Source organism: Mus pahari, chromosome 14 (genome assembly GCF_900095145.1).
Source record: "Mus pahari chromosome 14, PAHARI_EIJ_v1.1, whole genome shotgun sequence".
Classification (NCBI taxonomy): Eukaryota; Metazoa; Chordata; class Mammalia; order Rodentia; family Muridae; genus Mus; species Mus pahari.
In genome coordinates this window covers 81,637,442-81,647,043 of record NC_034603.1, presented here as the reverse complement: position 1 = coordinate 81,647,043, position 9,602 = coordinate 81,637,442, and the positions used below count along the sequence as shown (strand labels likewise).

Below are 9,602 nucleotides of genomic sequence, written 5' to 3'. Positions count from 1 at the left end.
TGTGTGTGTGTGTGTGTGTGAATGAGTTGGGCTTTTCAGGGCATTCCACGGGCCAAAGGGATGTAGGGCAGCATCCCCCACTCTTTTATATCCCACCTCAATCAGTAAGTGAGCTTCGGTGGGTGCTGAGAGATTCTGGATTCAACAGAAAGGAACTCTAGTGGCAGGAGGTAGTGGTAGCCGTCGGGGTGTCGCATGCTGGGTTGCACTGGAAGCTGATTTTTCTGGGAGATGACTTCAGGAATCACAGGTAAGGGGTGGGGTCCATGCCAACAGAGCCAGCCCATTCTGTGCCTGTTCACAAGCTGTCTCAGCCCCTTCATCCTTTTGCAGAGATGTGTGCGCATGGCTTTAGATTGTTCCATCCGAGGAGCAAGGAGCTGTGAGGTTTCATCAGGACACCTCCAGGGAGAAACTCTTGTTTATAGAGAGTTCTCTGGCTGAGTGCTAGGTATTTGCAGCTAGTAGCTGCGGTCATGAGTGGGAATGGTCAAAGTCAATGCTATATGCACAGAGTGCCCTCAGCTGCAGCAGGAGCAACCCCTTCTGGGAGGGAGAGTGGGAGGGGAGGAGAGCACAGAGGAAAGGCGAAGGGTGCAGAGTGGAGATGCTCTGGTTTCCTGGGTGTCAGAAAAGTCTCAGAAAACAGAGGCACATGAGGGTCATGCATCCCACACCAGGCAAAATGACCCTAGCTGGGACCTAAGACCTTGGGTGGGCTAAGGTAGATGATGTGGGCTGGGGTAGATGATGGAAACCATGCTCTGTGCAGCTGTGGGGGGTGAGATGTGAATAACCTCACAATTCCACCTCTGGGGAGTTTAGCCATGGGGTCACTGACATCTTGAACCCCTTCCTGTCTCTTTCCTCCTTCCTCTTCCTCCTTACCCCTTTCTCCTCTTCCTCCCTCCTTCTCTTCCACCCTCCTCCCCTCCCTCCTCCTTTCTCTCCTCCCTCCTCTCCTCCTTCCTCCCCTTCCTTCCTCCCTTTCCTCCTCCCCTCCCTCCTCTCCTCTCTCCCTCCCCTCTTCATTTCCCTACTCATCTCTTCTTATTCTAACTAATCTTGTGACTCCATTTTTCATTCGCCACCACTTTTACATTACCTGGGGCACTGTTCAAGACATCTTGACTGCCAGTGAGGGACAACCTAGAAGCCACAATCCTCAGGACAGAGACAGATGTAGTCAGGGTCTACCTTGACTGCTGCACGATGGTCTCCAGTGCACTCTGTGCCATCTGTGGGCACAGAGCCTATAGTTAGATTCCAGACTTGTAGCATGAACAAGAAAATGGCACCTTTTAGCTCACTCTTGTGGTTTCCACAGCCCAGTGTGGTCCCTCTTGAGGAGTTCAGGAGGAAGGACCCTTCCTACCCAGCAACCAGCATGGGCATCCTGGTGCTTCAGTGCCCGGCAATTGAGCCCAGGCTCTCGGCTGCCCCCTGAGGCAGCTAAGAGGGCAGAGATGCCCAGTCTTCCGAGGATAAGTGAGGCAGCCCAGAGGAGAGGGCGCCCAAGCTTCTCCTTAGCCCTGCACTCAGCTACGAACAGAAAGGGGAGAGGTTGGTCTTTCTTGAGTTCTTTCACCTCACAACAAAACATTTTTTTTGTTGTTGTTGTTGTTGCTCTTGTTTGAAAATAAGTCACTGGGACTGGAGAGACAGAACAAACTGGATTGTTTGGCCCTTCACTACTTTGGAACTAAGAATAACTTAGGTGTTCTTTGTGAACCTTGATACCACAGGGGGCGGGGGGGGGGGGAACAAAACAAGAAAACGCGGGGAGGTTGCTGGTATCCACGTTTGCAACCGCGCGTGCGCGAGCTAGGGCGCACTGCTGTCCTGACTATTGTGTGCACTGGAGCTCGCAGGATTCTTGGTGAGAGCGAAGAAAGTAAGCAAACCGAGAGAAGCCAATGTGAGAGCAGTCAAGATAGCTTATGGTCCTCTCTGACTATCCAGAGCATGTGGGCTGTGCCCTTATGCCAGCCCAGAACAAAGATGTGGCATTCATCCGCCACAGAGGTGAGGCTCTGGGCTTCTTCTCCTTTTGTGAGTCCCAAGATTCAGGGTTGAAGTCGATGAAAGTGAAGAGGGAACCCGTAGCCGAGAATATGGGGCTTCCAGGCTACCAAACAGAGGGCTCGGGGCTGCTACAGATGGAAGGCTGGAGTTCTGGGTGTGGAGGTGTTTGCTCTTAGGAGGATTGGTGGGTGTCAGGGTGGTGGTGTGAGGAGGGTGGCAAGATTAATGAATGAATGAATGGAGGACTGAAGAGAAGTGTCGAGTTGGGACATGGCTCAGCGGGTAGGAATCCTGACTGTGTAAGCACAAGGACCCAAGTTTGAATTCGCAGGATCTATGTTAAAAAAAATAAATCCAGGGCTAGGTATGCACATACCTGTAACCCCAGCACTTTGGAGGGCAGAGACAGCAACCTCTGAAACTTATTGGCCACTCTCCTAGCTCCAGGTTCAGAGAGAGGTCTTGTCTTAAGGGAATCAAGTGGAAACAGAAGAGTAACAGAACAGGACATTTGATATCCTCCTTTGAGTTCTGTGTGCACAGATGTGTGTACTTGCCTACTTATATGCATACACTATACTACACATGCATGCACTCATGAGCACACAATCACAGGGGGGAGAGAGAGAGAGAGAGAGAGAGAGAGAGAGAGAGAGAGAGAGAGAGAGAAGAAAGCACTCAGAGGATACTGAAAAACCAGGTAGGCAGTGATGAGAACAGTGAGCTGTATCCCATGCCAATGGAAAGTCAAAAGTATGATGTACCCAAGGTGGTTGCAGGACTTGAAGCATGGAGCGGATCACTGGAGGAAAGTCTGCTTACAGTGCAGGAGGTTAGTGTGTGTGTGTGTGTGTGTGTGTGTGTGTGTGTGTGTCCTCTCCCCTCTAGGGCTCACATTCAGATACTCTGAAGACCATGGGAAGGCAGAAAAACTAGGCTAGAGCCAGAGGGGCCTCTTCCCTCTCATACTGTGAGGTGAGTCTGGAAAGGACACAGCTTTCACTGGGGTGGGGGACTGCGGTGGGGGATAGGGTGGTGTGGTGGGGGTAGCTAGAGGCAGAAATAATGGTGGTAGTGGTTGTGATGTGGGCCATTCAGTAAGCATTGGCGCGCACACACAGTAGGCACTAAATAAATGCCTTGGAAATTTATTGCCCTAGAGCCATGGATGGCACGGCAGCAGCCCTGCGCTAGTAGCTTTGGTGTAACGGCTGCTATTCCAGAGAGTTATTACGGTGATAAAACCCGCCAGGCTGCTGTGCGGCTCTGCTCAGATGAGTGAGGGCTCTCAGGTCCGGGACTTGGAGTGTGCGGCAACAGAGACATGAACTCATCTAGAGATGACCTCAGTGGCCATCTCCGAATGAGTGGGCAGGAAGGGAAACCAAGAAGAAGCAGGCGTTCAACAAAGGCATCCTTTGGGGTGGGCCTCCTCCTCCTCCTCCTCCTCCTCCCCTCCTCCTCCTTCCCCTCCCCCTCCTCCTCAATTCTAATCCTCCTGACAGTGACCCCTGGGTTCTCTGGTACATAGGCATGGTGTTCTCATGTCCCTGAACTGGCAAAGGGAAGGGCTTTTGTGTGATCTTGAAATTTCTTGATAACCTTTATTAGCCCTTCATACTTCCTGGCTACTGTGTGAAACCATCACAGGAGTGAATGTGTCTAGTCCTTGTGGCACAGATGTCAGAGCTAATTGCTTAATAGGAGAGACAACTGAGTCATAGATGCGGCCAGATCTGTGGTCACCCTTAGAAGTGACAGCTTGGCCCCTCAGACCAGGGGAATTGGGAAGGTGCCATGTAGGAAAGATCTGGTTACATTAAGGTACTCATTTTAGTATGGATGGATTTAAGGACAACGAGACTGGACACTGGCAAGCTGGTTATTTTGAACTGTCACCCATGAAGAGAGTCTTAGTGAGATATTATCTAGAGCAGGTATACCTGTGGATATGTCTGTGGGGGGTATAGTTTTGATTATTAATTGATATTGGAAGACCCAGCCCACCGTGGGCAACACCATCCCCTAGGCTGGGCCCTGAGATGTATACATGAGTTAAGAGAGACACACAGCACACAACATGGGTGCATTTGTTTCTCTTGGCTTTTGATTGTGGATGTCTGGTTATTCTGTTCCTGTCTCACACTCTCCATCACCATGCAGACACAACAAGAATGCTTCCTCCTCAGACGTTTATACCCAACACCTTCCCTGGGTGTCTCTGTGGCTTTTTGGATCCCTGTTCAACCATCACTCTACTGGAAAGGGATTCCTCAAGCGCTTTGCAGTAAACAATGCCATGGCTCTATCAGTCTCCATTCTCCCGGCATGCTCCAGGATAAATGTTAGAGTTACCCATATACTTATTATCTGTCTCACCCCACTAGAACCTAAGCTCCCCAAGGCAGGATCAAAGTCAGTTCTCTGCTGGAGGAAGACGCTCAAGGATGCACAGAAAGAATAATACACTGGGCTGGAGAGATGGCTCAGTGGTTAAGAGCACTGACTGCTCTTCCAAAGGTCCTGAGTTCAATTCCCAACAACCACATGGTGGCCACAACCATCTGTAACAGGATCTGATGCCCTCTTCTGGTGTGTCTGAAGACAGTGATAGTGTACTCACATACATAAAAAAAATAAATCTTAAAAACAACAACAACAAAAAAAGAATAATGTGTCAGAGATGTATGTTATCACAGAGGTGTCTTGGCCTTGTGTGCCAGAGTCAGGGAAGTTTTTAGAAAACCACAGTCCATTGGGCATGCCCACATGTACTGGTAAATATTAAAATTAGTTCTAACCACTGAACTTGAATGTGAGCTCACTTTCATCGTTGCTGTAACTAAGCAGCAATTCAAAGGACGACAAGTTCATTTTGGCTCACACTTCAATGGCCCCATCCATTGTGGTGGTGAAGGCACGATGGAGGGAGTATAAGGCTGTTCATTCACATCTCCGTGGACCAGGAGCAGCAAAGACACGGAAGGCAGAGTCAGTCCATGAGCTTCAATGTCCACCCACACAGCAATCCACTTGCTGTAGCTTTATTTTCCCTTCCACAGGTTCCATAACCTTCCCAAACTTTACCCGGAGCTAAGGACTGAGTGTTCAAACTCGTGAGCCTGGGCCGAGTGTCATTTCATTCAAACCGCAGCGGAAGGAATGAAGAGGAAGGCTCAGAAATGAATCCTCCGGCAGACTCCGATGACAGGGACAGTCTGTAGGGCCAGGCGGGAACGTATTGGGTGCATCACAGCCCCATTCCAGTGAAGACACAGCTGAGGCTCTTTGGCACTTTGTGCCTTGTTCTTTCCTGTGATGACATGTTCTTGGACGGTGAGTAATTGGAGCCTCGGGGCTGCCTCTCCTTTTGAGCAGAAGTGTGGTTCCGCTCCGGGGGAAGCACACGGAGGATGAGAAACAGAACAGAGCCAAGGCTAACAGAAACCGAGGCATCAATAACTGCTTGACATTCCGAGAGGCGCCGCCTCACTGGTGGGTCCGACGCTACGGAAGACCTTTTTCAGTAGGCGCTAAAGTGGCTCAGCGATGTTGGCCTTTTATGGAAGAGATACACTTGAAAGGACTGGGAAGCTTTGGGAAAGCTGGATGGTTCTTTGCAGTTCGGGGTGTTTGGGGGGGGGGTAGCAGTGCAGTGAGGTGTGAATGAGTTTCATCTTAGAAAGGGGCGCGTGGCAGCAGCTTCGATGTAATAGGCTTAGTTATTAGTTACTGCTGGAACAAAACCCACAGCCTTTGCACCTCCGGCAAAGCAACTTAAGGAAGAAAAGGTTACTTTGCCTTGTGTTAGAGGGAGAGCAGTCTATCATGGCCAGGGAGTGTTGGAAATAAGCTAGTAACAAATTCAAGTAGGGGGAAAGACCGTTGTGAATATGCAGTTCTATAGGAAAGGATTCAGCACAGAAAAATGGCCAAAGTAATGTTTGGCTCAAGACAAGGGATTTAAAATCCCTCCAGAGTTGAGAAATCCCCGCCCCTTTTCTCCTATAGGCCAGGAATTGCATCCACACCCAAGCTCCTCATCTCATTGGCCTGGCTTCCAAAACCTCAACCAATGAACAATTTGAGGCTTAGAACTGGCCCCTCCTTCTGACCTTGGACTCTGCCTCGCCTCAGAACACTTGTTACTTACTTTCAGAGTCCCAAGACTAGCAGCCGCTCACGTTGAAGAGGGACAGTAACAATTTGTTTGTCACAAAGGTATGTTGGCGACCGGAAGTTGAGGCGGCTGGTCATGTTGCTTCTGTCGTCAGGAAGTGGAGAGCAATGCACGCTGGTACTCAGTTCGCTTTCACCTTTTCATTTCAGTCCAGGACTCTGGCCAATGGAAGGTGGTCACCCTCGGTCCTCAGTTAGTTAGGGTAGCACTTCCCACCTCACTTAACCCAATCTAGAAAGCCTCGTTGGACATGGCCAGGCCATTGTGTCCGTGGTAATGCTAAGTCCTGTCAGGTTGATAATTGTTGCTAACCATCACAGAAGATAATGGTGAAAGCTTCGCAAGAATGACCTTCCTCTTTCATCTCGCCACCAAACGCTTTAAAGGGACTCGGTCCTTAGACAGTCCCTCAAGTTGGAGGACTTTATGAAGGTGTGGTCTCGTGGTGGCCATTCTAGGTAGGGAATTTCCCATGAAACTGTAGGAAGCTGAAGACGCCCTCTGAATTTGGACTAGACCATGATGTGTTCAGGGTCTCCCCAGGGGGTTCTAGCCTGCTCTCCTTTGCTGTGATAAGCACCAGATCCAAAAGCAGCTTGGGGAGGAAAGGGTGTATTTCAGCTTGCAGTTGTAGTTTACCATGGAGGAGAGACAGGGCAGGAACAGAAACAGGCCACGAAGGAATGTTGCTCACTGGCTCCCCCCACTCCCAGCTCTTTCAACTTGCTGTCTTTTACCACCCAAGTCCACCTGCCAGGGTCAGCACCACCCAGAATGGGCTGGACCCTCCCATAAAAGCCATCATCAATAAAGTAAATGCCCTACAGATGTGCTCACAGGCCAACCAGACAGAGGCATTTTCTCCATTGAGGTCTCCTCTTCCCTGGATGCCTTAGCTTGTGTCAAGCTGACAAAACACCAGCCAGCACCCTGAGCCAGGGGCATGTGTCTGGAGAATCATTAACCACAGTTAGCTTCAGGTAGGTTTGGGGAAGGGGTCATCACTCATTCCCTCGACTGAAACTTCACGAGGCTGGTTGGAGGGACCTCTGCTGAGCTGTAAGGAGATGGACGGGAAGAGGCAGGAGAGAAACTCTTGGCAGTCTTTGGCTGTGTCCTGATGGGCAAGTCCTGTGTATAACATTTAGCTTTCTCTATGGCTCTCCAAAATAGCTGCTATTATCTTAACTTCATAGCTGACTAAACTGTGGATTTTGAGAGGTTCCGGCTTTATTTTTCTAAGCCCACGCAGGTGAAAAGTGACAGGATTGGGCTTTGAGTTTGCACCACGTGCCTTCTTGGTACCCACACATACAACTTATGTCAAATCACTGCTGTGTTGTTGGCGTCCGTAGGTGTGGGACCTGGAGGTGTGAGCACTCGGCTCAAGGCGAATTCTTTGGGGTGGGTGTGATAATAACGTTGATTAGATGTTTCTGCTCTGCAATTTCTTCTCTTGGAGAAAAAAAAATCCAAGATTATTTCTCTAATTTTTATTTGTTATTTTTCTTTCTGTTTGTGCTTGGTTCTAAGAATTTCAGGTTTTTAGAAGGATTGAAGAAAAGCATGAGCCCAGGAGGGACTGTTTTTGTTTTGCTGAATATATTCTGTGTTCCTTTGAGTCACTGATAACTGAAGCTCAGAGGCTCTCATGGCTGGGAACCCATAGCTACAGGTATGAGACCCTGTCATTCAGCAATGTTTCCTGGATTTAAACAGCCCATTCTAAGGGCAGGCTTCTGAAGACCCTGAAAGATAAAAAGGAAATGTACAAGGCTCAGGAAATAAGTGGCTCACAGGTATCAGGAAGTTCCTGGGTCTTACAGGACTCACAAAGAGGTTATGCAAGTGGTAACAGCTGCCAAGGAGATTCTCCAGTCAGATGTCCTGCCTCTAAGTCCCTCAGGGAGCTCCAGGGATACAGCTTGCCTGAATTACTGGGACAGGCTTTTCAGTAATGCAGTTGGCTTAAACCCCTATTTAATGCTTCTGTCCGTGACGCCAAGGAACTCATCAGTTGGCTGAGTTAGACTTGAGTAAAGCTGTTGCTTTGGTCTGCTGTTGGTGTTCTGTCTGGGGTTAGTAGGTGTTTTAGTCATGTCTCCTCAAAGGAAGCCATGCCATTCACCACCTTTGTGTCATTTCTAGGCAGCAAAGATGAAAGCTGCTCCCTTTGAGGCCAGGTATCCCGTGTTGACATTCCTGCATATAAATTATGCATCTTAGCTATTCCTAATTGCTATAACAAAATACCTACACAAAAGCAACTTCAAGAAGGGTTTGTTTCAGTCCACAGTTCAAGGGTTCAGTCAGTCCATCATGGGCGGGGAAATCATGGCAGCTTAAACTTGAATTGGTGGTAATATTGCATCTGCTTATGCTCAGGTAACTTTCCACCTTCTGTGCTGTCGAGGACCCCAGCCTAGGGAATAGTGCCACCAACCGTTAGGAGTGAGTATTGCCACCTCAATGAACCTAGTCAAGGTGATTTTCACAGGCACAGCAGGAGGCTAATCTAATTTAGATAACCCCTCATTAAGTGTGTCCACTTGTCTCTGAGGTGATTTTAGATCTTGATAAATTGACAATCAATACTAACCATCACAGCGGGTGAATTGCATATATTCATTCCCCATTGGTCCATGAAGATGCATTCCAAGACCCCAAGTAGAAGCTGAAATAGCAGCTACAGCTGAACCCTATATAAACCATGGCTTCCCCATAGAGTTGTGTGTCACAGATGCTTTCAGGAAAATACGCTGCGAGATGTTGCATCGTGCCTTCCCAGCACCTCCATTATCTTGATCTGCCCCTAGAAGTGGCCTCGTCGTAACTGAGATGTCATAGACACAAAACATGTAAGACTCTGAACAATGTAACCCACCATGCCCCTTTACAGGATCCTTAAAAGGCAGAAGGGGGGGGGGGTAATGACGATGACTTTAGGATGATGATGACTAACACATGGGCTGGAGAGCTCAGCGGATCAGAGCGGATCCTGCTCTTCGGGAGGATCAGAGTCCAGTTCTCAATATCTTTGTCAGGTGATTCAGTGTCCTGTAACTTCATCACCAGTGAATCTGATGCCCTCTTCTGGCCTCCTTGGGTGCTGCACTCTCATGGTATACCCATTGAAAAGAAAATGAGCACAAAAATTAGTAACAAAATTATTTGTTATGGCTATTGTACTGGCTAGTTTTGTGTCAACTTGACACAGCTGGAGTTATCACAGAGAAAGGAGTTTGGGGAAATGCCTCCATGAGATCCAGCTGTAAAGCATTTTCTCAATTAGTGATCAAGAGGGGAAGGGCCCCTTGTGGGTGGTACCATCCCTGGGCTGGTAGTCTTGGTTCTATAAGGGAGCAGGCTGAGCAAGCCAGGGGAAGCAAGCCAGTAA

The 9,602-nt window shown here is 48.9% G+C and overlaps 1 long non-coding RNA gene across 1 annotated transcript in view; it reads left to right on the top strand.

The window, feature by feature from the left end:
- Nucleotides 1-9,602, top strand: part of LOC110331115 — a 36,690-nt gene that overhangs the window by 20,886 nt on the left and 6,202 nt on the right. The window contains exon 2 of the long non-coding RNA XR_002380996.1: nt 5,088-5,361. This is a non-coding gene — a long non-coding RNA (uncharacterized LOC110331115). The remainder of the gene's footprint in view (nt 1-5,087; nt 5,362-9,602) is intronic.